This window comes from Struthio camelus, chromosome 1, assembly GCF_040807025.1.
Source record: "Struthio camelus isolate bStrCam1 chromosome 1, bStrCam1.hap1, whole genome shotgun sequence".
Classification (NCBI taxonomy): Eukaryota; Metazoa; Chordata; class Aves; order Struthioniformes; family Struthionidae; genus Struthio; species Struthio camelus.
Genome location: NC_090942.1, coordinates 104,836,576 through 104,864,083, shown reverse-complemented (window position 1 = coordinate 104,864,083; position 27,508 = coordinate 104,836,576). Strand labels below are relative to the sequence as shown.

Genomic DNA, 27,508 nt, shown 5'->3' with positions numbered 1-27,508 from the left:
GCTAGGACTGACACAAAGACTCAGAAAAACCAGGAAAGCGGAGGAGAACGTGTCTGCCTGAAAATTTCGGAAAAAAGCAGACTGTGACTGAGAGCCAGGGAGAAAGGAAGACAGCAACATGGCACACAGGATTTACGTGCAAGGAAAGGGATGCTGAAGGGCAACAGGAAGAGGATGGGTACTGTGTGTGAAGGTCAGTGTGGACCCAAACACTGAGACCTGAGAGGGAAGACTGAGACCAGGACTGAGATGAAAAGCCTCAGAAATGGAGACTGGGCTTGGGAATGAAAGCAGACTGAAACTGCACTGAGGTTTCAGCTGAAAAAGAGCAGACTGGAGAATGCTGAAGTGGTCAAGCTGGCAGAGGAGGAGGAAAGGGAATAAGCTGAGGAATACAAACTACTTGACTGCAAGAACATGATGATGGGATCAAAGAGTCCTATTTTCGTTTCAGTAAATACTTGTGGAAACCACTATGTTTGCCCGTAGGCAAAGAAGAGGGAGAAGGCAGAGGAACGGAGCAGAGCTGCAACAGAAAGTATCACCAACTCCGGGTGACAGCAGCAACTTGGAAAGTCAAATGGGCAAATAGGCTTTTTGCTCTGCTGAATTTTTCCTTCACTTAGAATCAGCCTTATCCACAGTAGCTATGCAAATCAATGAGGAATATACTTAAAATAGCAATTGTAGTGCAATCTGGTACAACGCAGTGGAAATTAAAAAGAAAAAGAAAGAAAAAAAATCTGAATTACTGAAAATTAATGGTGAGACAATCAGTCAGTGGCTGCCTAGAATTCATTTCTAAGTGTGCCTACTATATATGAGTAAACATAGATAATGAGTTCCACGGTGATTTTTTGTTTGCTATAAAACAAGCTTCAATTAACTAGATACCTTTCTCTTTAAACTTAAAAGCTTTTCCCCCATATATTGATATAATTTTAAATTAAATAATATGCTTCATCTATTAATAGGAGCCCACATTATTATGAAATATGCATATAATTCAAGGTTAGAAAATTAGTAAATGGAAAATAATCAAAATTTCCTATATAAAATATAGTCAAGATTTCTCCCATTCTCAGATGACATCAAATTTCACAGCTGGCCCCCAAAATTATTTTCTAATGAGTCATGCTCCTCAATAAGAAAACCAACATAATTAGAAGAATTCTCATTTATTTTACATACTCTCTGAAACATCATCAAACAAACTGTGACTGCCAGAGTAATAAAGCTAAGTGTCCAGAACAGACATAACATAACATTTCTAGTTAGACAAACCCAACAGCACACTCACTGAGTTTATTAGTAAGGGGACACTCACTGAGTTTATTAGTAAGGGGGGAAATAAGGCTTAAGGCTGTACTCCATAGACTCACTCTCTACACTATTGTAAATGAGAGTTGCCAGTATCAAGAACTATACTAGGCAAAACTAGACTCATTCATACATACATATACACACATTCGTACAAACACATACCCAAACACATTCAGAAAGTAACAGGAAAAGCTCATCAGGCCTTTGCCAGCTGTTTGAACCACTTAAATCCAGCAATCTGTCCAGTATATGACAAGGATATCCAGTATATGACAGGGATATTTGCTTTACGGAGAAGTTATTCACGTCCCATATAACCACCTCTGGTGCAGCTCCCCAGCCAGCAGGAATAGCCAGGGGAAAACGTGTGTGGCTCATGTACTGCCCCTCTCCACCTATAAAACTTTTGCCAAATTAGTCCACTGGGGCTATAAGCGGCAGGATTATAAAACAGTATATCTAAGACTGATCTAAAGCCTACTGAAGTCAAAGGGAGCCTTTCAACTGACTTTAAATTAGCTTTGGCTCAGTTCCCTAAGATAATTCACAGGCTAAGGTAGCCAAATAAAGAAGACTGGGAACATGGAAAGGGGTCAGATATGGACTGTAGATAGACGATTTTGGTTTTAGTATTGCTTTTGGATGCAAAAGAATGTTTGTTTTAAACATTTAACCATAAACAGAGGTCTTCATTAAAAAAGATCAGACTACCCATATTTATTCATTTACAAATTTAGTTGTGATGATGCTGTAGTGGTAATAACCTCTATATCTGTTTGGTTGTTTGTACGGGGCTTAATGCAGTAAATGTAAAAAAACAAGCAGTAGGAAAAGACGTTCACAACCAACTTTTTAAAGAAAGACTTATTCTAAAGACCATAAGGCTGAGAGGGCTCTAAAACTAAGAAACATTTGAAGTTCATGCTAGTGTAGGCTCTCTGTCGTACAGCCGGGAATGCTGCTGTCACGATCTATGGTTTACAGAAATCAAGAAAAGTCTGGTTATAGCAATATGTGTTAGGAAGAGATTGTCTGAATGCTTTTTATTATCTCCTCTGAATTCAGGTCTTGATTAAAAATGATCAGGTTCATGCTATGTTTATTCATACTCATTTATTAAACAGTCAAATCTTAATTCCTGTGTATGGATCCTTACAGAAGGTTATGAGGAAAAACACTGTCCTGCAACATGCCTCTTGCTGCAAAATACCAGAGACACAGCTCTGGCCATCAGGTCCACCTCCGGGCTCTGAGGCCACTGGCACCAGCGTCTCCTTTCTGCAGGTGGTTTTGGCCAAATGACCTTGTAGTCTCAACTACAACATTTCTGAAGTGTGTCATAAACATCTTGTAATTACCCCAATAACGGGATATGCTAGCTGTTACAAACACGTGTGTTTTGTAAATAATCCACTCAGGAGCATGCCTGCACGGTCCTGATCTTTCCAGGGGCTCTGAGGTAAACACACAGATGGGAAGAAAAAACAGGCTGCTGTAATAATTAGCCTTGAAATTCCGAGTATGGAAAATACTGGCAGCAGGTACAGAAAACATGAACCTACTGATTTCAAAGAAAGCTAGGTTCATTTCAGTGCTTCTGAGGACTGTACTACGTAGCTATTTGCTTCTTTAAAAATCTAGCAGCTAGATAATTACTTCTTGAAGACTTTCTACGATAGGTATATCGAATCCTCTTTTAAAAACTATACATTTGCACTTTTGAAAATTTTATTCTGATCCCAATTTTTATACTCTGGAAACTCCTATAATCTGCTCTCTATGCCAACTGCATATTTAATACCGTTTTGCTATTTCTTTGTGCATATTATACACAGTAATTTTTCAGGATGACATGTACTGTGCACTTGCAAAACCAGCAGTAACATTTTCACAGTTTATTTTAATTGAGCAATTTTAATTCCACAGGCTAAGGGACATTTAATTCAAAGTAACTGGCCACCTTCTAAAATGTAATTGCCATTGCCATTTTATATATATATTTATATACACTTATAAAAAACAGGATTCACTTTTACTCTTTACCAAAGCATAGATGGGGTGTGGCAAAACTTGGAAAGATCGAACGCTTCATGTCTTGGTAGAATTACAAAGATGTGTGAAATCATATACTGTATTTGCATCCAAGCTGGAATCCACAGAATTGCTCATTACCACCATAGTCTAAGCTTTCCCAAGTCATCTATGTTTCCCGAGAGTCTGTAAACACCTGTTTAGAGACTGCAGTCTTTGCTAGTGGATGCACGACCCAGTATTTGGCTTTCACTGGGACACACCCTGTTCCTGCATCCCACCACTTACCAAATACGATGACAAGCCTTTGAGTGGCCTGGAAACTCCTCTACTCACCAATGAGAACTGATCTTCAGAAAACCTCAACAGAAACTTTCCTTATCAACTTTGATTCCCAAAATATACCTACTTTTTGAAAACCACAGGTTAGACAGTATTTAATCTACTTCATATATACCATGGTGATTTGTGCTGCTGTAGTTCGTAAATCAAAATGTTGGGCATTGACGAGTCAAATATAGAAGACCACAGTAAAGACGTGATAAAAATGAATGAGGCAATGGACGCTAGGGCACAAGAGACGTCGGAAATTTGACTTCTTCCTATCTTGTAGCCTGATCACAGCCAATGGATGTTGGATATCATAAAATGAAAATAAAAGCTGAGACGTATCATTTCCAAACAGCAGGTGGTATTGTGGATGCTGGCTGCTGTACGTAGTTTAACTGAAGAATTTACTAATATTTCAAAGAAAACGATTAAAGAATTTTCAGTAAAACTGATAACAAAAATGTTGGAATGAATATAAAAATGTGTGTTTTAAACTTTAAAGCAATTTAGTTATTACCTATCAGGATAAGAGCTAATGTGCGGGTAGATCTGTGGAGATCTTAAACTTCTCTGTTAAGTGTTTGAGAGAGTCTTCTAGTAAAGAAAGGAAACTGGAGTAGCTGGATGTTGTGACTAAGTTAGCATGGCAACTTCCATATTCCTATTTAATGAAATGCGACCCCCCTGCTAAGAAAGACTCTCATTGTGATAAAAAGGCACAGAAGTAAAACCTTTTAAATAATAGCTAAATATAGTTTTCCACTAAAATATATAGGTGTTTTCAAAAATCAGTGATTGTATGATAAAGATTTCAGTTTTTCACAAAAAAGGCTCAGAAATGTCACTACTGCATTTGCCTGATAGCCTAAACAGTCATCCATTGGAAAAAAATGGAAGCAATATAAGGTTGAGTATCTCCTCCTGCAAACACATTAATCATTTTCTTCTTAAGAGACTTTCCAAGCCTTTGCTATTTTCCAGTTCATGACATCTTTTCATTGATCACTTGTAGCCTGAAGAAAAGCTAATTGTAACATTTCCCTTATATATAACTCTTCCCCCTGCTTAAACTTCACAATATTGATTTCTGCAATGCAAATAACTCAAGATGGTTTTTATTCTTTTGGATTTTTGAAGAAAGTTTCCTCATCCTAGCTCCTCACAGAATGGCTTCAGGTGAAACATAACCCCTCTTACTTATTCTTATTCTGAGACTTCTTTTTCTTTGTTTAAAAAAAATCTTTCATGTTTGACTAAACCATACGTTTTATTTACTCTCCTCCAATCTGAAATAACAGAAAACGTGGGACTAGATGAAAGATTACTAAGAATATGTATTCCTTCCCCCCCCCCCCCCCCCTGCAAAACCAGTGGATGCTACATAATGTCCGGAGATTAGAGCTAAAGACAGGCAGAACTGCAGGCAGAGGCCTGGGAGCGCCAGTCCTGTCCGCTCCTCGGGAGCTGAGTCGGGTGGACAACGCAAAAGGCACTGGGGCTCTTGGAGGCCAAATAGACTCAAGTCTATTAAGGAGACTGCAGCGCTAAAAGCGTAACGCCCCTCTCAGATTTCACAGCTTCAGCCCTTAGTCTGACGAGGCTATCATTAATTAAAGTTCTTCTTCATACCCCTTTGACTATTTTTTTAAGACAGTTTTCTAAAAAGCTTTTTACCTAGGCTTTTTACCCGTCTTTTTGGATAGGCAGGCACTGAATTTGTTGGAAACTGATACACAATTCTTCACGTTTTCAGAAAACTACTAAAATATGAATCTTAGGAGTACGTTTAGAAAATGTTATGGTTTAGGTGTAAGGTAAGACTCCCTACAGCTGTCAGTTTAATACCTGGAGGGGAGTCACCTGTGAGAGGCTTCGTATAACATTAGCAAGAATCTTGCACGCTGTCAAAAAATCTCAGGGATCTGACAGTATCTTTCACACATGGTGAAATGTGCCACTGACTTCTGCACTGGAGAACATTAATCTCTGCAAAACGTAGCCTTCACTCATGGATTGTAAACTGCAATTGCTTCTTGATACTCACCCCCGCCCCCCCAAAGAGACTGTTAAGTTCAGCAAAATTAAGACAATAAATAATCAAAATGCATTTTTTCCTCTCAAGATGAACTCTCTTGCCTTCTGTCCTCATGGTAGCAGAGTCAGTTTTCTTTATATACTATATGCTTGGAAAACAGCTCCAAAAAGTATTCTGGGACATCAGTATTGCACTGTCTCTTTCTTTAGTAAAAATTTCATTCAGCAACATACTTCAAAATGCAGATGGACATTTTTATTGCATTGTGTCCGTCTTCTGAAGAATCCCATACTTTCCTAGCCCTTCTGAACAGAAGCAAATCATAAGCAGGCATCACGCATTTACTTCAGTAAGAGCAAGGAGGAACTCAGAACCCTCTAGCGTCAGATAATTCCTTACTTGAACGGAAAACATGAAGTTTAACCCCTGCTATGCAGCTAGAAAAGGGTGATAAATATAATGGGTATAATCTGCTTAACATTGGCAGCAATACAAACGCCCCCCCCCAGAAAACTCCAGCACAAAACAAAGATGCTGCTACTAATATGAAATAATTTAGTCACATAAATTTTAAAAAAGCAGTAAAATGTTTTACAATCTGACTATGAGATCGTCTGCCTTTAATCAAAATGTTATTCTTAGGCTGTAAGTTACAAATGAGGTTTGGGGTTTCATTTATTTCATTTTTGACCTAGAGACTTTTTATTTTAAGACATGAAGAAATTCAAATGACAGTGCACATTTTAAGCTGATAGGAACGAGTAAATCTGAAGGAAAATCAACGAGGAAAAGAGTGCATGCAAAATAATGTAGCACTGTTCACGGATAATGCAGCTTTTGCAAACTAAACTTTAATTTCATGATTATAAATAGTAAAACAACACAATGCTGAAAAATGACAGAGAAAGCAGCTCTGGTAGATTTATTGCCAGTTTTTTTTTTTTTTTTGCCTAAAGCTGACCATATTTCAAATACTGTTTGCTTTGTTTGTTCTATGGGCGCACTGAACTTCTTTACAGAGTGACCGCTTTGTACTATATTTTTACCCCTAGTTGGAAGCTAGTGGTACCGCTTTCATCAAAGCTGGGCCTTGACTCTGACTCACATTTTCCACCTACTCCTGGAAGGAGAGAATGGCAGATACTGCCCGTAGGAAAGCTGAAATGACCTGCACGAAAGGAGAGCGTAACTAACCTCAGCGCCTACGACGCTTCCATCCTGCTTGTTACAGAAGCCAGACTTCAGCGAGAGGCCTCGCTCTTCCAAACTGGCACTCGGAATGTAAACGCAGATTAACAGGATTCAGCTGCCTAAATATGGACATCTACTGCCATGTTAAAATGCCTGGGACTTCTAAGAAATCTATATCGGACTGGCAAATATGACAGCTGGAGGTCAGGCAGGATATCCCGGGTATCTGAATTGGCACTACAGGCCTACGTTTAAGTAACTGAATCTCTTCGGAAACATCACAATCGTTTTATTTCTTACATTTCGCCACCTCTGAATTAGTAATAGACAGAATCTCTCTAATTCTTCTTTTGATATATTTGCTTAAATTCTCCTTATTTCAAACAGTTAAGATATTGCAACTTTGTGCTTGGTTTTGCTCTATGTAGCAATAAAATTCCAATTTATATGTAAAACACAAGATTTGTTTGAACTTAAATTTATTAGTGATTCTTCTTGAAGAAGTCTCTTACTGCCTTGTAATAAGGTACATAAGGTAAATGTAAGATTAAGTTGCTTTTGCTATTTTGTAACAAGATATGTATCAAATTAAGATTATGAAATAAGATCAATTCTCACTGGATCCTGCTCTAAACATGTGAACACAGGACCCATATGCCAATTTGCAGCTTCCACGCTGTAAGTTTTGCTTGCTTAATGAACGTATTGAAATGAATTTAGCAAATCGTTCTAATGCTTGATATTCATCAGTATGTGTTGTAAAATCTCAAAGATAGTAATATACTGCAGGTATTTGTAGTCGAGATTTATAAAGAAAGAAACTTGAAGACTCCGTGCAAAATTACAGGAGCATTTTCTTGCCTGTAATTTCAACAACAGTTAATCAGCGTGCATCTACATATACCATTTCCTTCTACTGCACTATCTGAGCAAGGAAATTTTGGATGCCAAATCTATGCACATCCCTGATTTTCAATCACAGAGTTAAAGCCTTAGAGAGTCCAGACAAAATTATTTTAGGAGAGAAAAACTTTGATGGAAAGTTTGAATTTATCAGTTCTATACAAGCTGCTTGGAAACAACTCACACGAAGAATTTGTAATCTGGCAAGACATACTTTCATAGGATTGCTCTTTATGCAGCAGGTGCAATGGATTTCTGTCTTTTCCTTCAAAGCTAGCAGCATGTTTAAGAAAATGTTTTCCGTACCTCCTTAAAATAAAAAAAACACACTATAAATCATTCCCTGCCCAGTCTACAACAGTTTAGAACTTGCTTTCTCTTTCCTTTTTTAAATTTAGTTTTATATTTTGCAGTGGCGTTATAACAGATCTTGGTTTATAGTTTGCAGTGGAGTTACAACGGATCTCAGTTAACTGTCTGGGGACAGTTAATTCCATAGTTAATATAGTAAATAAGAAAATATCCTGTCCCTTAGAAACTTTTACAGTGCCCATGAGTAAAGGGTACATCAGCAACAGTTTAAAAGCTGTTACCTAAGACTGATGGAAGATCCACTACAGTCTTCCAAAGTGGTACATCAGTGGTACATCAGTACATTAAATCTGAATAAGTGGATTATTCAGATTTAATAGCCCAGGAGGTACCTGTCTACTAATAAATGTGACAACACGTTATGTCCTGTTACCTTTCATTACAGCAACATTCTTGGAGTTTCTTTTAATTAACAGAGAAAAGTCATTGCTAGAAGAGGGCAAGAAATAGACAGGGGTCGGTCTTGTTCGTTTACTTTATTTTGGCTGAGGGTTGTATGACAGGAACAGGATTTGATTGGTGATGAAGCTCAGTTTTCCCTTTCATAAGCAGCTGATCTGTTCTCATGGGCATCTCTATGGCCTCCCTGCCTATTTCAGGACCATGACGTTTTGGAGGAACGGTCTAAATCTTCAGGTAAGCTAGTGTTAGTGCAAAATAAAGCTGCCATGAGGACTACTACGCATTACAAACTCTTCTTCTACTCTTCCTTTTGTTCAGTCAGCAAGACTCGGGTAGCAGGGAAATAGGCAGCAATCCAAAGAAGATGCATCAAACTTCAAATGAGTGAGGAAAAAAAGCAAGGAAAAGAAAAAAACAATTATACAGCAAGCACACGAATCCATTGACATTATCAAAGCTTCACCCATCTAAGATATATTCCATCATCTGGAGTGACTTAAGCCTTTTTCTCCTAGATGGGAGGATTTAAAAATAAACCAGAAGTTTTCAAAAGATGTGCTCAGACGGGGGAAACAGCTGGGTTTTTACACTACTTAGCAAAAGTCTACCTAAGCCGTGCATGACTAAACCATAATAGTCTTACAAACACAATGGAAACTGGATGCATAACTGAGTAAGGCATAGTCCAATGATTTGGACTGCAGGATAGAGAAAGGCAAAAATAACGGTATGAACAGGTATGAACCCAAAAGGGGTGCATGCTATTTAGCAACTGCAGCACTTGTTAGGCTACAACAACTGGGAAAGGCCACTGCAGAAAATAGCTCACGGTCTTGTGGCAGGCACCTACAGTTAGGTTGCTGCATGTTTTATTGGTGCAAAATGGTAAGAAAAGTAGGGAGGAAAAAAAAGAAAATGCAGACTGAAAGTCATTTTCTAAACTGTGTCTCATGTCATATAACAATTTGAGAAAAAAATACGTGCCTGTTTTACTGAGGTAGCAATCAATCTCCAAGTGAATCAAAGCATTCAGCAGTTAACAGACACAGATGGTTTCTTCTTCATGCATCTTTATTTATGAATTTAATTTGGGATTCAAAAATCAGTATAATTATTGGGAAGAAACGCTCAAACTTTATTCTATTAAACTGCCAGTTGTAACATTGCAATATATTATGTATTTCTTAGCAGAAGAGGTAAATATGTATGTAGCGGATTAAAATTTTCAGAGACAAATACGCAGAAGTAAAAAATTGGAATAGTTTCAGACTTTAGGAGAGAGGTTGATTTACATTAAGTGAAGACCTGGATCTAAATGGTTATTAGAATCAAATTCAGCATGTAGTTTCAAGTGTGCCTTCTTTATCTCAATCTGTCATCCTAAAGGAAAGTGTCTTGCATACTGTATAGACTGTATACCTTTAAAAGACTCCTCCTATTTGTATTCAGTTTTTATGCTTTATTAAAGATGTGAACCATGCTTATACAAAAATGAGTCAAAAAACAGATACAAAGTACAGTCACTCTTCACTGATAATGCAGTCTAAACAGCTACCAACTTTAGAGAAAGTCAGGATGGGTGCTGATAGATAGGCTCAAACCCAAACCACTCTTTTTTAATTTATTACACTTTAACATAATTAATAACCACTGCAGGAACACTTCAAAGATGAACTGATACTGCGTAAGGTGATCATGACACAATAAGTGACGCTGTCTTGAATCAAGACGAAATCAGTATCTGGAATCAGCACTTATTATTAGTCAGCAGTGTTTTATCAAAGACACTCTGAGGGCCATGAATGTAACCTCTTATGTAAGTATTTACATAGCAGGAAATAAATATAGCAAAACGGAGACAATAAAGGCAATGAAATGAAGTATACCACGTAAAATAAAGGTTATGCTATCCCAGTGGATCTAGCTTCATGAAAAAAATTAAACTGTTAATCCAACGCAGCTAATAATAACGTCCTAGGCACTATAAGAAGCATAAATAGATTTTATAAAAGCTGTTTATTTTATTAAGGTCAAATGAATTTTGTTCCTGCATTCTGATATACAGAGTAATTTAAAAAGTACATTTTGGATTCATTCATATTCACTTCCATTTTTGCACTTTATTCTTGAGAATTTACATAACGCAGCACCCTACAAGGACTGACATGCTTCAGTCACTTGCCTTCAGATATTTGGTATTATTATATTTAATAACATTTAAAATGTGGTTTACTTATTTTTATCATTGAAATATACACTGAACATCATTTTTCCCGGCAAAAGTGCTAAGAGTTCTGAACATACCTAAAAGGAGTTTTGCGTTCTGTTTTCAAATGTAAAATACAAATGGTGAGTTACACTCATATAGCAGTGGGGAAGTCATACTGTTACTACGGTTGTGATCCAAGTTACTTAGCTAATGACAATTTGGGGTTTTGTTTTCTGCATCTTGAAAAGTAACATCTGGAATCCATTAGGTATCGCTTTGTGAACTGTAAAAAGAGTATGTTGCCGTTTTGACAATTTAATGAAGAAAAGGATGAAAAGCTAGAGCGAATCCTTGGAATGTCTACTTCAAATATTGATTAAAAACGTAGGACTTTGTTATTAGAAAGTTTAATTTCTAGATATTGTTCTTTCAAAAGGCCACGTTGCAACGGCTCAGAATAATAAAGCTTCAGAATGCCAACACCAAGAGAGCTCCAATGACTGTGACCAAACTCAGGGCATACTAAACAACCTCAACACTTCTGGTTTAGGGAGCAGAAAGATGCTCCCTATGCAACAGATATCCTCATATTTTGGCAGACTGCCAAGCATAATGGAAAATAAATTCCATTATTATTTAAATGGGAAAAGTTTCAGTTCTATCATTTCATGGCAAGAAATTTGGTTGCTTACTACTTCTGTAACGGCTGTTGTGAAACATGCAAACAAAAATCTGAGTAGATACAGAAAGAATTTAGATTTGAGAGAGAGGTAGAAGCATGGGAAAACTGTTTTTAGTGCTAAAAGGTTAAGAAAAAACTGGTAACTGGGTAAGGCAACAAATTAGATTAAAAGAAACTGTGAAGGTTGTAGCAGTATGAAGCTAATACTACAAAGAGCTAACTGTATCTTCGGAAAAGAGACAGAAGATGTTTATCTCTAGAAAGGAGGAGATACACCCATTATGAAGGAAAGCATAGTAAAGATGACACTGATAAATATAACAAAGACAAAATGGGAAGACCTATGTAGCCAAAATTGCCAACTGCGTGAGTGAAAACTCTTAATTAGTGAAGTTTGCAACAGACAAACAGAGGAATGGAACAACGTGCAGGGAAGAGAAGACTCATCTTTGTGAAGATGATTCACTTGGAATTGTACAGTGTAAGGGGACCTGAACAGACCAAATATTTAATAGGAACGTGAAAGGAAACAGAATTGAAGGAAGGAATGATTTTGTGGATAGAATTCGACAAGTATTAACAAGAGAGTCAAAATTACCTGCCTTCCTCTCCCACGCGTACGCTGCTACAAAGACAACTCTGTAAAATGAAAAACATATAGCACAAAGTTTTACTTTATCCTCACACAGATCCCACAATAGCATCACCTCCTGTTTCTACACTTTGTGCAACTGTAACATAGCATACTGCAAGCTGGGAAAAGGGTAGCACAATGTTCCCACCAGATCTGCATTACTGCAGTCCTCTCGGTGTTGCACATGCCGTGTGACCCTTCCAGCCTCCGTACAACAGAGCGTGCCTCTTCTGAGGCAACGACACTTCCCTTCCAACCTCTAAAGCACAGAAAATCTTCCAAAAGCATGATTAATGCATAAAGCAGAAAAAATGTGACATCCTTGTATCATTTTATGGAGCCAGAATAGCGACAACATTAGGTAAAGCTACAACATTTCTGTTACAACTTAAAAAAAAAGGTACCATACCAGCATGCCATATTGATGGCATTCATGGCTGAGTTCTTGCCTCCAAACTGGGGCGGACATGCTGGGGGTAGGGGGTGTCCATGCTAACTCTCCAGGCCTTCCCAAACCTCTCACCTCACAGCTGAAATCCTGCAGCAATTTCTGCCATTCAGCTCCCTCGTATTTCTTTGCTACCCTCATTTCGTAAGTCCTCATTTTGTAATTTTTCCCACCCCAGAGCTTTTCCTACCTCAAGTCCTCTCTACCAAAGCAATAACCCTGTTCCTGTTTCTGAGATGGATTAAAAGACTGTGAAGAGGTTTCAAAAAATCACCCTGCATAGGACTCAGGAGGGGAATGCAGCAAGAGAAGGACTATGGAAAAGGAAGAACCTCCAGGGCAGCCTTATTGGCATCAGGCATAGACTACTACTAGGTATTCATAATCCCCCTGCACGTGAACTCATACATACATTATTTCTTTAACAGATAAATAAACTATATTTTTTCTAGATAGGAACAAAGTGGTTAAGCAGAGTTTTAAAACCGCTGATCTACTGTGGAAGTGAGCCTAAAAATGAAGGCATGCTCAAAGTTTTCTGCACGAGTACAGGCAAATACTTTAGCTAATTCGTAGCACCAGTGACAACTCATCTGCTCCTGCTATGAAGCTTATTAGATGCGTAAAGGCATTTTTAACAGTTCAGTAATCGTGAGCACATAAAAGTAGCAATTAAATTAATATTATTATCTGAAAATAGTTTGCATTCTTTCCTTAGCAACTACTTTAATATCCTTCAGTGTTCACCTTTTAAATGGTTAAGTGTGGGAAGAGGCTACACCCTTGTCCTCATCAGACAGCAAAGGGCAACATGCAAATACCACTGGCTGCTACTGTGGAGAGAAATTTGCATTTCTTTTATCTGACCTTATTCTTCAGAATCCTCCTGCAACCACACATGAAAAGCAGTGTACCACTATGCTTAACTTGCACACTTCATTTAGGATATACTGGTAACCCCTAAAAGAAATTTTTTTGTAAGCACCTGTTTTTGGCATTCGATATAATAATCTGGTATGATCCATGACTAAAGGGTGCTTCTACTGCTCAATAATTACATCAACTTTGTATACAAAAAAACAGGCCAAAGAGGGAGGGAACAGGAAGAAGACAAAGTTACAAGACAGTGGTTACTGGACAAAGCTTTTTTCTTGTCCAGTTTCTGTGCAAACATAAGCAGCCTCATACTTCACTCCCTAAGCTGAATTTTGTCACAAGATTGCCAATGTACTATATTTGGCCTTTGCCCTTTAGAGGCAAATTCTTGTGTATCAGACTAGCCTATGAACTTCCCTATATCAGCATACTCGCTTGCTAGCCTCACTGAAACAGATTAATCAGCAAGGACAGGAGGTGTCCTACTTTCCAAAGATCCCTGTTTCAATTCTGCATTGCCTGTATACACTCACAACTGTAATGCAGGATCAAAAAGTACTTAAGAAGAATTTGTCCTGGCACCTGAAACATGCTCCAGTATTCCAGAATAACACTAAATATATATTGATACATCAAAGCACAAGGTACTACAAAAATTTGCATAAAGTTTGTCATCCTCATACACAAGTGATAAGCGCCACACAGCCAAGCATGGGACTCTGGATGGCGCAGCCCTTGGAAGAGGGGTTTGCTCTGGGGTGCTCCCCAAGAGTTTAGGAACCCCGGGTGCGCCACGGCCAGAGCCACCACACTGTGGGGTTGCTGTAGCCTCATGAGTGCAGAGCAAACCTCGTCAGCAAAGAAGTGACACCGCAGACGCACACTGTAAGCATCTAGGTACCTCGGAATTCGGTAGTGATAGCTGTTGAATATACTGCTAAACATCCTGTTGACCACCCTGTTGGCTATCGCCGGAGGCCATCTGTTCCACTGTTCAACTACGGTCTGGCACTGATTGACTGAATAATGAACTAAGCCCGGGAAGGATAAAAGAAAGCAAGCCATGTGCCTCAGTGTGGACTCGGACTCACTGTCAGCTGGCCTGCAGATGGGACAACCCACCCATCAGCGGGGACGCCCCTGATGCCAACTGCCAGAGAGAACCTGAATCCTCTTGGCGCAGCTCGAGCGTGGTGAGAACAATCCGGGGAAAACTAGAGCAGAGGGATGGCCCAAAAGGACAAGGACATTATACCGTGCATCCGAGAACAGTCATTGTACTGTGCTTCCGTGGCTTAACCACAGAGCTCTGATATGTGTAGTCTGCTTTTTTTTAATTCACCCCTCTAGTGGCGCGTCACAACAAGATAAGAACCTGAATAGTCTAGCTTTTTCCTTTTGCATATAATATTGTAAATGAAAATGGAAATTGCCCCTGGTAGCAAAAGCAACTCTTTTTACTATGACATGAATTTGCTCACCCTCTAGAAAATATATTTTTATAATTAGATATTCTCTTTTGTTTAGTGCTGCTTAGATTTGTTTATTGCAATCCATCTGTAAATTTAAAATGTATTTCAGCAGTTTTGTGTGGTATGTATATATTATATAAGAGCATATGTATATAGTATAAAAGTCATAGAAGGTAACAGCCTACACTGGATCAAGGTGGGTGCTTGATGCATGGTAGGAAAAAAGGAAATAAATTCAGATTTACTATAAACGTATATGCTTATGAATTTATGTTTATACAGTATTTTATATATGTTTACATAAATCACATAGAAAAAAAATTAGATTTAAAATGAAATTGGGGACACACTGTAAAAAATAGCTCTTTGAAGTTAGGCTTCTGCATTAGTGCCTTGCTTTTCAAGAGTGCTGGACATCCAGCAGTCCCCAGTACAAGCAATAAGAGGATGTTGGTCCTCAACATCACAGCAAAAAAAAAGATTCTGTAAAGTGACTCTGTGGGAGAAGAGAAGGAATCACTTGAAACCCTTTATTTTAGATCCTTTCTCTCTCTCTCAGGGGGAACAGCAGAATTTAATGGTAATTTGTATCAAAATTTGCAGTCTGCCCAGGGCCACTGAGGTATAGTCCCTCATGCTAATCTGAATCCAAATTGCATCAGCTAACGTAACACAAAACATTAACTTCAACCAATCAGATGACTTTACTAGTTGTCCTTGAGCTGGTTTCTTCGTGATTGCGCTGACGAGTGGAAGATTTGACACTGGGTAATGGCTGCAACCAATATGCCTTAAGTTGAGATTCTTTACTGTCAGTCAGACTATTGCATTTTTGAATAATGAAGAAAATGTACCTTCTCTGAATGATACATTGGCTAATTCAGTTAGGCAGGGCATGAATTGTTGATCTCTTCTTTTCATTTGAAGAGGAGCTTCAAGGCATCCTGTACTCCCTGACAAATGGTTTTACTAAACTGGAACGCAAGCGGGATGTTGGCTGGTAGAGAAAGGCGCTGCCAGCCCAGGGTGGTTTCCTACCTGATTGCAAAGCCTTCTCATTTCTGTTTTTGGAAAAAACAGGATGCTAGTCATTCACAGTGCCTGATGATCAACTTTTAGATGTACCAACACCATCATTTGTACCAACACCGATAAAATGTTTTACTATCACGACTATCTCCTTCAAACAGAATTTAGCTACTAAGAAATCCTCTTGGATTGTTAAAACTGAGAGCCTGGCCTTCAAGTGTGGTAAACAACCAGGATCTGCTCAATGGCAACGGCTAGGTGTAAAGTAAAATAAAAAATTAGGCCATAGGCTTACACCTCTGCTTACACGGAGACCTTATGCACCTGTTCCTGGAAAGCTGTTGGGGTACTGAGTGCAACAACAGGCTTTAACTGTCCTGACCAAAGCTTTATCTATGTACACTTTCATTTAAGGATGTTTTTAATTGCTGAATTTGCTACTGCACAGACTCATTGATTGCATTTTCATCACTAAGGGTAAATGGCAGAATTTTTTTTTTTTTTTTTTTTGGAAGAAAGCTCAGAACTTGAATCTCAAGGAGAACTTTTATACAAAGACAGTTCTTCCAGTATATTCTAATAAAAACAATTGTTTTTAAAATCTATTCCTCAAAACAGAGGTATTCAAAATCCAGTTGAGAGTAACACACATTCATCAAACAACATTCCCTTTAAGAAATGGAAACCAAATTGTGGGCATCATACCTACTGCTAATACAACCAGCAAAAAAATTAGCCCTAAAATATTAGTTGGCCAGTATCATGATAGATTGTTCTGTTTGTTCTATTTGTGAACATAAAAAATATTTTAATAATCCAGGATCATCCAATTCCTTCAGGAGTTACATTTCAAATTATGACTCTCACATTTATTTTACAACAGTAATGCACCAATGATTTATAATTTGGATACTCAAATTCTCTCAGGGCTGAAATTCAACGTATGAGAAAGAAGATGTTAAATTACTTTTTCCTTTATTGTTTTGAAGGTTATTACTTTTGGCTATGTGTGCATGTCCAAAATTGCATATACATGTTTAAACTAAACACTGACATAATATTTAAAAGACAAAATTTTACAGACAGTTAGCTCATAGTGTTATTCGTTTCCACAGGAACGTTCAGTTGTTTCCCATCGTCAGCTCCTGCTCTCTCTCCTTTTCCCCTTCCTACTTTTCCATCACTTCCACAGTTGCGAAACTATTGTTCCTCACACTTCCATACCTGCACCACTCGCTGTAAGTGAATTGGCCCCCTTCGCTGAGAGGAAATTCATGGCATGCCCTAAAACACAGCCGAGTCAAAGCTGCTCAGTTGTGGAAGGAAAATTCAATTTGGCAGCAGTAGCAGAGGTGGTTCTGGAGAGAGCAACCATGCTTTAAAAGCCTGAAAGCGGCTGTGGAAGTGGCTTAAAGTAGGGAAACCCTTCCGGGGAGGGTAAAGCCAGGCTCCTCAGTCTCCCGCAGAGCAAGTCACCTGCAAGGCCCTGCGAGCTGCTCTCTCAGGCCCCTGCCTGCTCCATCCATGTCTGGAGCTGCTCTGTTTTAGCTTGGGTTGTCAGAGACCAGCAGACAGCAAGTATCAACAAATTCATTGCCTTCAGTGAAATATGTCCTGCCAGCCATAGCCTCTTCTTTCACAGGAAGGTGCCTTCAGATCAGGTTCTTCCGCTGAATAGGGTATTTCCTTTCCCTGCTACAGGAAATCTAACATTATTAACTTTTGAGGCTTGCTGCATATTCCACTTTTCTCCTTTGCATATGGAGAGAACAGAAATAGTTAAAACTACATGTCAGTAATTGGGAGTTGACGGGAAACAGGGTTATGTTGTTCACAGGCTGATGCATTTTTTAATTCAAAAATAATTTTTAGAGGGCTCCCAGAACATTGAATGGACTTTCCTATTGTAACTTCACTAAAACTCACAGAATATCATCTGTTGTTTTTTGTATTTTCCAAAGGAACTGAATCCTGCATCAGTGGGAATGAGCCTGGGGGGTGGGTAGGATCAGAGGGGCGAGGTGGAGAAGCACTGCACTGTCGGGGAGAGCCTCTGTTTACTACATCAGACCCAGAGAAGAAACAGGGAAAGACAAAGTAAATATTTGGATGGATCAGCACGCTGAAAATAGGGATAAGGAGCTTTTAGGCTATGCGCTTTCTGGGGCACCCCAGGTGTGACTCGCAAAACTTTGGAAAATCAGCTCTCCACTACTCCCCACTCCTGGGGACTTAACAGGGACTGAAGCTTAGCTGACGCTCACTTAACATTTCCACCTCCTTCCTGCAGACATATGTAACCTCCATGTGTCTTGAGCTTTTAGCGGTTTAAGTAACAACTTTGCTTTTACCTTCAAGAAAAAAAGTGGTTTAGGTTTAGCCAGTCTTAGGCCCCTCCTTAACAGCAATGAGAAAAGTGAGTGCCAGACAGGTTTAAAAAAATCAATCTCAGTAAGTCATAAGCAAAGCACTCCAAAACCAGAGATAAACTGAACTGATTTCACGCTTTCTTTTTGTGCAAAAACTTCTCCCATAAATCAAAGTCAGAATTCTGATGGGTGGGACCATATTTATTTTCGTGCGGGAGGGAGGTGAAAGGAGTCTTCCAGCCTCCAGATAAGGCCTGCTAAGCTGACTGCTTGAAATGATCTGATGAGTGTCACTTGGCTGCTGCTTAGACCTGTGTATTTAACAAAGAATAAACGTGCGATCGCTGCCAGGGCCAAGCTGAACCAAATGAGTGGAGGACAATTTCAATGATCTGAAACTGCAGTAGGGGACAAGAGCGGAAGAATTTTTTCAGCTGGTGAAGACTGTAGAAACGACAAGCCTTTTGCGGGCTAGTTGGGGAAGCGGTTGCAATTGTCACCAGAGGTATCCGTGACAAGATCTAAATGTGTGAGAGATATTAGCTCAGTTTGTGGTTCTGGAAGGTGCTCAGGTTTGCAGATCTCCATATCTCAGAGGTCTTTAATCATTTTTTCAAAATACATATGGTAAAATTGTCAGTCATTCTTGGCAGCATTAAAAAAAAAAAAGGACAGAATTTAAAGCGACATCCATTCCCAGCTGTGAATGGAATTTCAGGAGTGTTTTATCACCTTTCACTGAATTTACATGTATTCCAATTACATTTACTGCGTTAACTTCTACTTCCTCTACATAGCCTGGTGCACTAAATGGTTTCCATAGTAAGAGAACTCTTACAATGAACAACATGAACAGATACAACGTGCTGGAAAACAGCAAGAGGAAGAGAACACCAGCTGCATTTCTGTCCTTCCCTGAGAACAATCCTCTGTTACCACGGCCTAAGCTAATAAGTAGGAGATATTTTAAGGTATAGTATGTTTGGACAGAAGAATCTAGCTATTTGTAAGAGATTTTTCTTACTCTAATACTTCTAACATATGTTCCAAGTTTCTGCCAATATGACGTTTCACTAACGTAATTTTACAAAATGACTGATTTATTAAATGTTAAGCCCCATGTTACAGTAGTATAAAGAAATAACTTTTATATTTGAAGTCATATAAAGAAAAACAATTTGTTTTTTTTTTCCTTGGGAAAATATTTTAATGGGTAACTTAAATTACTGTGACCTAGATGGTCAAAAGTTACTCTCCTCCCTTTTCACCTTGTAATTTATCAGTGGATCTTAGCATACTTGGTGTGTTGCTCCCTCCTGTCACTATCTACTTGGCATAAAAATTGATTCTTTGATAGCACATACTGTTTACTAGGCTAAAAGCTTGAAACAGATCTTAAACTAGGATAATAACAATAATAATGGGGACTGGAAACACATCTAAAAAAAATTTTTAGATCAATTTAAAATGCAAATATGTCAGAAGTTGTTCCCATATATAATCTATAAACTATCGTACAAACTGCCTTTAGATTAATCTATGAGTCATAACAAATCCCCTGTTTTTTGGTAGCTATCCTTATAACTTCAGTTCAGTTCAGTTTCACATATATGGCATACCACATCGAAATCAAAAATCTTTTTAGCTTCGGATACTGCAGCTATGGGATTCTTAGAGAGAACAGTTAAGCTGCACTCACATTAAGTCAATGGGAATTGAGAGTACTTAAGAACTGATTTTCCAAGCTGCTGCACACCACAAGTTGGGCACCCCAGAAACTGAAGGTCCTTAAAGGCTCTCAGTTACGTTCCCTTCAGTATGTGCACAGATGAAGTCCTTTCTTCTTGTGAACCGGAGTATGGCATCACCTGAGGACCCACTAAGTTTACACAGTCATGTCACAACAGCATCTATATAGTGATGTGTAATGTAGGCAGACAGCCACTACCCTGGGGATAAAGTTGGTCTCCGTGTTGCAGTGTGATGGACGGAAAAGTGCAGCTTTGTCGGCACTGGCTGGGCGACTGCCTGGCAATTTCTCAACTGATGAATTTGCCAACATTAGCCTCAAAGTGTTTTAATTACCGAGCCTCGCTGACATACTGCTTTTTTGCATTTCCATTTTGCTGGGCATGCTAATATGAATTGCTGTTGACTCTGCACCTCTTCCGGCTTTCAGCTGTTTCAACATTTGCAAGGCAGATTTGTACTTCCAGCAACCTGTTTATTCTACCCATAAAATACTGTACTGAGCAGTAAAGCAGCCTTCAAACTTCCACACCAAGAGTACATACATGACAGAGAAGCTAGCAATAGGAGCTTTTCTAGAGGGAGACCGTTTTCAGGAACAGAAAAGATAATCATACACACTGTCAGTATGGTTTCTTACTCTAAAGATCTTTTAACACTAGAAGCACTATGTTAGCTATTGATAGCAACCACAGATTTTCCTGGATCAGGTATTTCTAGCAAAAACTGAGTACTTTCAACGTGTATGAAAACCACAGTCACATTCTTATTCCAGTATGGGTCTAGTTTGGTTTGGTTTTAGCTGTATCAACAGCTAAAAATAGTTTAGTGGTGGTATATGTTAATGTTTTTAAACGTTCAGCTCTAATTCAGAAGGGCAGCCACAGAAAACAGACATTTTTAAATACTGGTTGTGTATTGTACAAATTTTCCTGAGCACAACAGAATCATAGGGCAGCTCAAGCTATTTTCTCATATAACGTATTTTAAATAGCAAAGTTGATACTATTTTTAATTGTAGGTGCAGTTGAACCTCTCAGGCTAATGAAACCACCTTTCAACATGGATTTTTTATTCCAGACAGTCTTAAAAGAGTCCTTCAATCAATCAGTCAAAAAACGGGAACTCGTGCTTCCAAAAGGAGTACTTGGAATGAGTCAAGCTACTATTAATCATACTATGTCATTGTTTGTCATTTCAAGAAACTTCATAAACTTAACAATTTTGATTAACATATTTTGTTTGAAACAAAAGAACTGCGTGAGGTGTCATGACGGCAACGGTTTGCCATAGCTTGTCTTTCAAGAGTTTTCATGCACTCCTTAAGCTCCACAGCTGAGCCCTTTTTTAATGCACAAACTATTTAGAAGTGGGATGCTGACACATTTGCTGAACTGTTTTTTAAAAGATAAAAGTTTTCTGAAATTTATACAGTCAGGGATGTAGAGCAAAAACAAGTGGCATATTTGGTCGCAGATATATACTGTTATCCATCTGCCTGTTTGGTCCTTCTTAGTGAAATAATGCTACTAGAGAGAGATCTGCCAACTGCATTTGTTATTTTCTTTCTGTTTTAAATAGCAAGCAATTTTAGATCCTACTTACATTACTCATATGATTTTCTTCAACTGAAAATCCTTCTGTTACTATTTTCCACTGACAGAAAATACATTGTTTAATATGCAGTCTGTTCCTTGCTTTCCACATTTCAAATTTAAGCTTGTCTCAGCAATCAGCTCACTATTTTCTTTTAACAAACAAATCCTCACCTCAGCATTTACAGAATAGAAGCGGCATGAGAAAAGTTTAAACAGTACCGTTATCCCAACATACGCGTTCCTACTGGATATTATACAAATTCTGAGAACACCCACATTGGGAATCAATTATGTAGTATACTATTCCATGCAGTTCTTTTCAAAGCTGAGACATCTGAAAATACACAGTAATGACACAGCAGTTGCAATAAGCATAGGTTAACATAGAGGCTTGAACACTCAACGCTATTTCAGTGGAAAAGTGAAAGCTCATCAAGTGGTCTGTCTACCTTAATATGCAACAGACAACTTCATTCTCTGTAGTAGCTCTCCCAAAGCTAATCACTAGCCAAAAAAAAAAAAAAAAAAGGAAACTAGGATTCAGCTCCTTGAATAAAGCAATCTTCAGATTTTCTAATCCATGCTTTCTAAAAGCCATTTTCCTAGACATTTAGTTTCCATTTAAAAGGCAAAAGAAACAGGAAGAAGGTGCAACAGTGTTTTGATTTATATTCACAGCAAATACTGTTCAGGGTACTCTCCTCACCATTTGTCTTTTTGGCCCAGCAGACGGTCAAACACATGGAATTCATTAAATCCTTCTCCCCAGGAAGCCCAGGATGCAGAATCCTTCCCCTCTACCCGTTTCGCCAGTATTGTCCTTGCTCCCAGGAACAGAATAGCTCACACTAAACAACACAGATGTAGCCTACATCCAACAATTCAAAGCTACCGGGGACTTCAACTACAAGGATCTATATAAAACAGCAATGAAATACAGCGGGTGATACGATGATGCGGAACAGAGTTTCTCAGCCTATTCACATCTAGGAAGAACAACACCTGAACATTAAAATATAATACCGGCAAACATTTCAAGGACTCCTTGGAAAAAATCTAAACCAGACATTAAGCTAAACCTTGGCTGTTTATCACTGTTATTATTTCCTGGTTTGCAGGAGAAGAAATACTTCAATTTTTGTTTTAGTAGCAAAATTACTCAATTTTTTCTTTCTTTCCAAATGCTTTGTGGATCCCCCAAGTGATATCTAAGGGTCTACAAGTTGAGAAATCACTGAAGGAGATTTTTCTGCCTCAAGAGCAGCAAGGAGAATGTCTTCATTTTGCGTCTTTAGGTGAAGGGATGGCTGCTAATTTCTGCCTAGAAGACCCTTCCTTCTTATTTTTAGTAAAAATGGGTGCTTACGTAAACAAAGCAAAGCAGTTTGGAATTTTTAATTACTCTTACACTACTAACATTCTCACTCACAAATCTAGAACAGGAAACAGGTATGGTCATGGTGAAACATTCAATATTTTCAGACTTCTATCTAATAAATACCTGATAAACTACAGATAAGTTGTGTAATATAGATGCCACTGGGAGATGGTTGCTTTGCAAAGCTCACTAAAATGAGAGGGTATGCTTTCTGAAAATGCATTTTCTGTTGAATGAAAAAATCTACCCCTTATAAAAAAGTTGAGCTATAAAAATGTTTAAAAATATGGTTAAAAAGTCACAAGCTAATTGTATTTTTCACTACAAGTTCTGGCTCATTTTTGTTATCCAGAGAGAACATAATTTTACTTTTTCAGTAAAGTAGCTGTAACCTTCAGGGAAGAACTCACAGCCTTTTTAAAACTCCTTCATTACTTTTGACGGAAGATATATTTCAGATGCTGACGTTACTTATCCTGATAAGAAATTTTAAAAATATCTAATAGGTCTGTTAGACTGAGGAAAGAGTAAATTTAGAGTTCAGAGGAAATTCACCATCCCATGCACATTAAATAAAATACTGCACATTAAAAACAAGATTTAGAACTAGCCTGGCCATGAAACTTTGGCTTCATCTAGAGTAATGACATCCAACTCTATTTCTAAATTTAAGAGAATCAGAACAACTACTGAGGCAGACTGAATTTCAGAGATCATTTTAACATTTGAGCTTCTAAACATCTTGGGAACATAGGTAATTGCAATTTTATTGGTCATATGAGGGTATTAGTAATACGCAGTTTTATTAATATACATAAATGAGAATTCAGTCTGCACACCCTTCACATAAATAGCTTAATACTAATGAGAAAAAACATTTGCTCCAGTTTCTCCCAGGCACATTTGAATTACATCTGAACTAAAAGCCCACCCTTAGTTATGGGTATCCTTAATGACATGTCGTTAACAATGAAGCTGAATGAAAGCTTGTCATAAATAAATGTAAAAGAAGTATCAATGTAGAAAAAAGATGTTATTTCTTGACTTGCAGAATTCTTGTCATGCAAAGAATTACAGGTGAAATTAATTTATAAAAGAGTAAATATATTTTACATTTACAGTAAGTGAAAATACTGTCAGCTGCTCTTGTTGTCCATTGCATTGAGTGCAATGTGACATTTTTTACAGAAACAAATTTAATGCAGCTATCTTTATTTTCAGTATGCTTTAACATCAATATCATTATTGGCACTATACTAGAATGCTTTAAAAAAAGTCACCACTTCAGAAACCTGCCTTCAGTTGGGACTCTTAAAGCTGGTATTAGGAAAATAAGGTTGATTCTCGTTAAAAAATCCAAAAATGTTGTTGCTGTGATTTTGGCAAAGCCATACGAGGAGTTTGTAGGGCTGTGTTCTGGAAATAGATATCCTAACCACAATTAACAATGGGAAAGCTTATTCTGAATTAATGAATATACATGTTGACTTTCAGCTTCAATTCACTGGAATAATTACTTCCCATTAACATATCAGCAAGCCAGCAATCAACAATCCAAAGTCTCAGGTCACTGACTACTCTCCGAAGAGTGCTTTTTCCTCCCCCTCCTTGCCATACACAATCTTCATGCAAAACTCTTGATCTTGTTACGCTCTTAACTATAAAATATTTCAGTAACCAAGGAACAAAACTTTTCATAAATCAATTCTTAAGTGTACGAATGGCACAAGTAAAGATATGCTAAGAACAAACTTTTAAAACGTTATCAAAATGAAGTTTGCCATGAAGCAGTGAGCAATGGCCGCCATAAATCACCTTAACCAGCGTAAGCAGGCGACAAAGCGCAGGACTGCACAGCTCTGAAAATTATTTTGCTTTGTAGATTCCATTTATTTTACTTTGGCTGATTTTTGTTATTAACATTTTTGTTCTGCTCTTCTGCTTCGAATTAGTTTTTTGGTAAAGACCTGGTAAAAAGAAAGGATACAAGATAGGATTGTGCTTCAGGAAAAGTACTAAGGGGCTGTTCAAGGACAGGCCCCCGCGTCTCTCCAATTCCAGGCTACTAGAAGCAACCATTTTTTCTGAACTGGATCAATTTTCATTTCCCATATAAAATGGACTGCTTACGTAAGACTATTTTTCGGTACGTAGGTTTCCACTTCCTGTACAAATCTCTTTCCTGACAAACGCGGAAGCTTGCTGTCTATCTCAGAACAGGTACAGAGAACTAAGTACCTAAAAGCATTGATATACAGACACTGAAATAAAATTTCACTCTTAAGATTTCCTTGTAGATTATTTTCTTTAAAAACCGCCATGGATTCTTTCTCTTTTACTTGAACAGGCTTCAGGAGAAAGCAGGACAGACCTTTCTTTAACGTCCTTATTTTGAGGACCCGTAAGGCTCCTAAAGGCTACTCAATGCTCCTGCTGGACTGGAACCGAGGGCACAGCCAGGCATCTCTGAGCTACCCATGCTGTTGAATTCTTCCAAAAACCAACCTACTCAAGCAACTAAAGAATGTAGCTGTACCTTAACAAGTAAGCACAGCTGTGCTTTTCATCTTAAAACAATAATTATTTTAAAATGAACTGTCACACCATGCCCTGGTTGTTACAAAGGTATACATTAAAAAAAAAAAAAAGTAAAAACACTCAAAAGCTTAAAATTAAAATAACAGAAGAAAATATCAAGGTCAGTACAACCTAACACATGCTTAAAACTCTGTATATTTGGAATACCAACATTATACCTTTTCTTAACTCTAACAATAATGCTCATTGCAAGATAAGTTTTATGGAATGAAATATTAACATGAAAATTAAAGCTTGGTCTTCTGCATTGCAGAGAATCGTCTTCCTCTGTGAGCATCACCACAGTGGGATAATTACTCTGACATTTAAATGTTTCCTTCCTTTTAAATTGTTTGTGCTCTTTAAGTAAAAACGGTTGATAATGAATTTCAGTATTTTTTAAATCAATCTAGCTCTGAAATAGACTCCTAAGTTGCCAATATGCAGGTAATTTACCAAAGCATATCCCCCTACACTTAATTTTAATGAAACCTAATACAACTTAAGTACTAGCAGACTTTTTTCCTCTGACAAAACCAGTATACATTGCTTCAAAACCATCTTTAACTAAATCTTCTTCTAATGGGTGGTAGAGAACACAACGTCAGAAAATTCTGACTGAACGGCAGTTTAATAAAGCCACTTTAAGTTCCATAAGTCTCAACAATTCAAGTTGTGTGAAGTGTGGTTTCTTTGCACAAGTTACGGAATGTCTAATGCAAAGTAAAAAATATCGAAAATTAAGAAATATGTTGATTAAGGAAAATATTGGGACTCAAATGATATTTTAGATAGCTTGCTGGGAGGGTCCTCTTGTCTGTTTCGTCCACATAAAGACATGTAAAACACCAATTGCTCATTTAAGCTTCCTCCTGTGCAAATAACCACTTACCCGCAATTAGAGCATCTCTGTCCTGCCCTCTGCCTGCAGTGAGCAGCCTTGCCCTCACTCCCGGCTCCAAGAAAGAGCGGAGTAACCAAAGGGGACACAGCCGCCCAGTTTCCGTATTCCACGCCCTGCGTATGATGGACAACAGACCATGGCCGACTGCCTTGGAGAGACTAGGAGGACGAAGAGAGGGGAAACATTGCAGCCCAGAAAGAAAGCAATGCTTGCTCGTAAGGACCGCAAACTAACAGCTAAGGCCCCACCATACGTCCCATCCATTTTTGAGTCCTATCACTCTTGTTCACTTGTTAGCCACACAGAAACCCCATAAAGTTGGCAAAAATGGAAAGGAGGTTGATCAAAAAGCTCATATTTTTCTTCAGTCCTGTCCAGCTGGTCTACAAAGGCCACAGGTATTTGCAGATACTTTTGAAAGAAGCCCACGTCAGCCCTCTCAAACCTGTAGCACCTGGCAGAGAAGCAGGTGCTTTAACCTGACCCGACCGAGCTGGGCAGCTGACTCATTTGAAGTCAGCACAGCTGTCACTACACTGGAGCCAAATTCCTAGCTCTTGAGAGGAAAAATTCATTGCTAGTTGTTAGTTCTGGTGACTCAGAAGGCAGCCACGTGCTGTCCAAGCTATTCTAAATTCAGATTTTGCATGCACAATAAGCAAGAAGGACTTCCAGTGGCGTTATACATGATGATCTAACAGGGCTTTTTCATCTCCAATTTCCACTCTTTCCATGTAGCCTGAGGCTGTATCTGTCCTAAGAGGTCTGCATATTCCTAGGGTTAAAAGCTTTTCTCCTAACAGTAATGTGTATGTGAACTTAAATAGAAAAAAAATGCTATTTCCTAATATTACCATTTTTCTTTCAGAATCAGATTTAAACAGGAGAGGATGTATGCATACTTTACTAATTTTATTCAGTAATATAGAACGATGATCAACCATACTGAACCGTTTAGAGAACTGCCACTGGCCTCTTTCCAGAGGGGATTAAAAC

At 38.3% G+C, this 27,508-nt stretch overlaps 1 protein-coding gene across 7 annotated transcripts in view; it reads right to left on the bottom strand.

Annotated features, from left to right (window-relative positions):
* Positions 1 to 27,508, bottom strand: part of EPHA6 (EPH receptor A6) — a 536,080-nt gene that overhangs the window by 308,388 nt on the left and 200,184 nt on the right. Inside the window, exon 1 of one of the 7 annotated variants that reach the window (XM_068909238.1) lies at positions 12,077 to 12,108. The exons of the other annotated variants lie outside the window; for them this stretch is intronic. The gene's annotated coding sequence lies outside the window, so the exon portion shown is untranslated. Of the gene's footprint in view, positions 1 to 12,076; positions 12,109 to 27,508 lie in introns of those variants that run through there. 7 annotated transcript variants of the gene reach the window in all.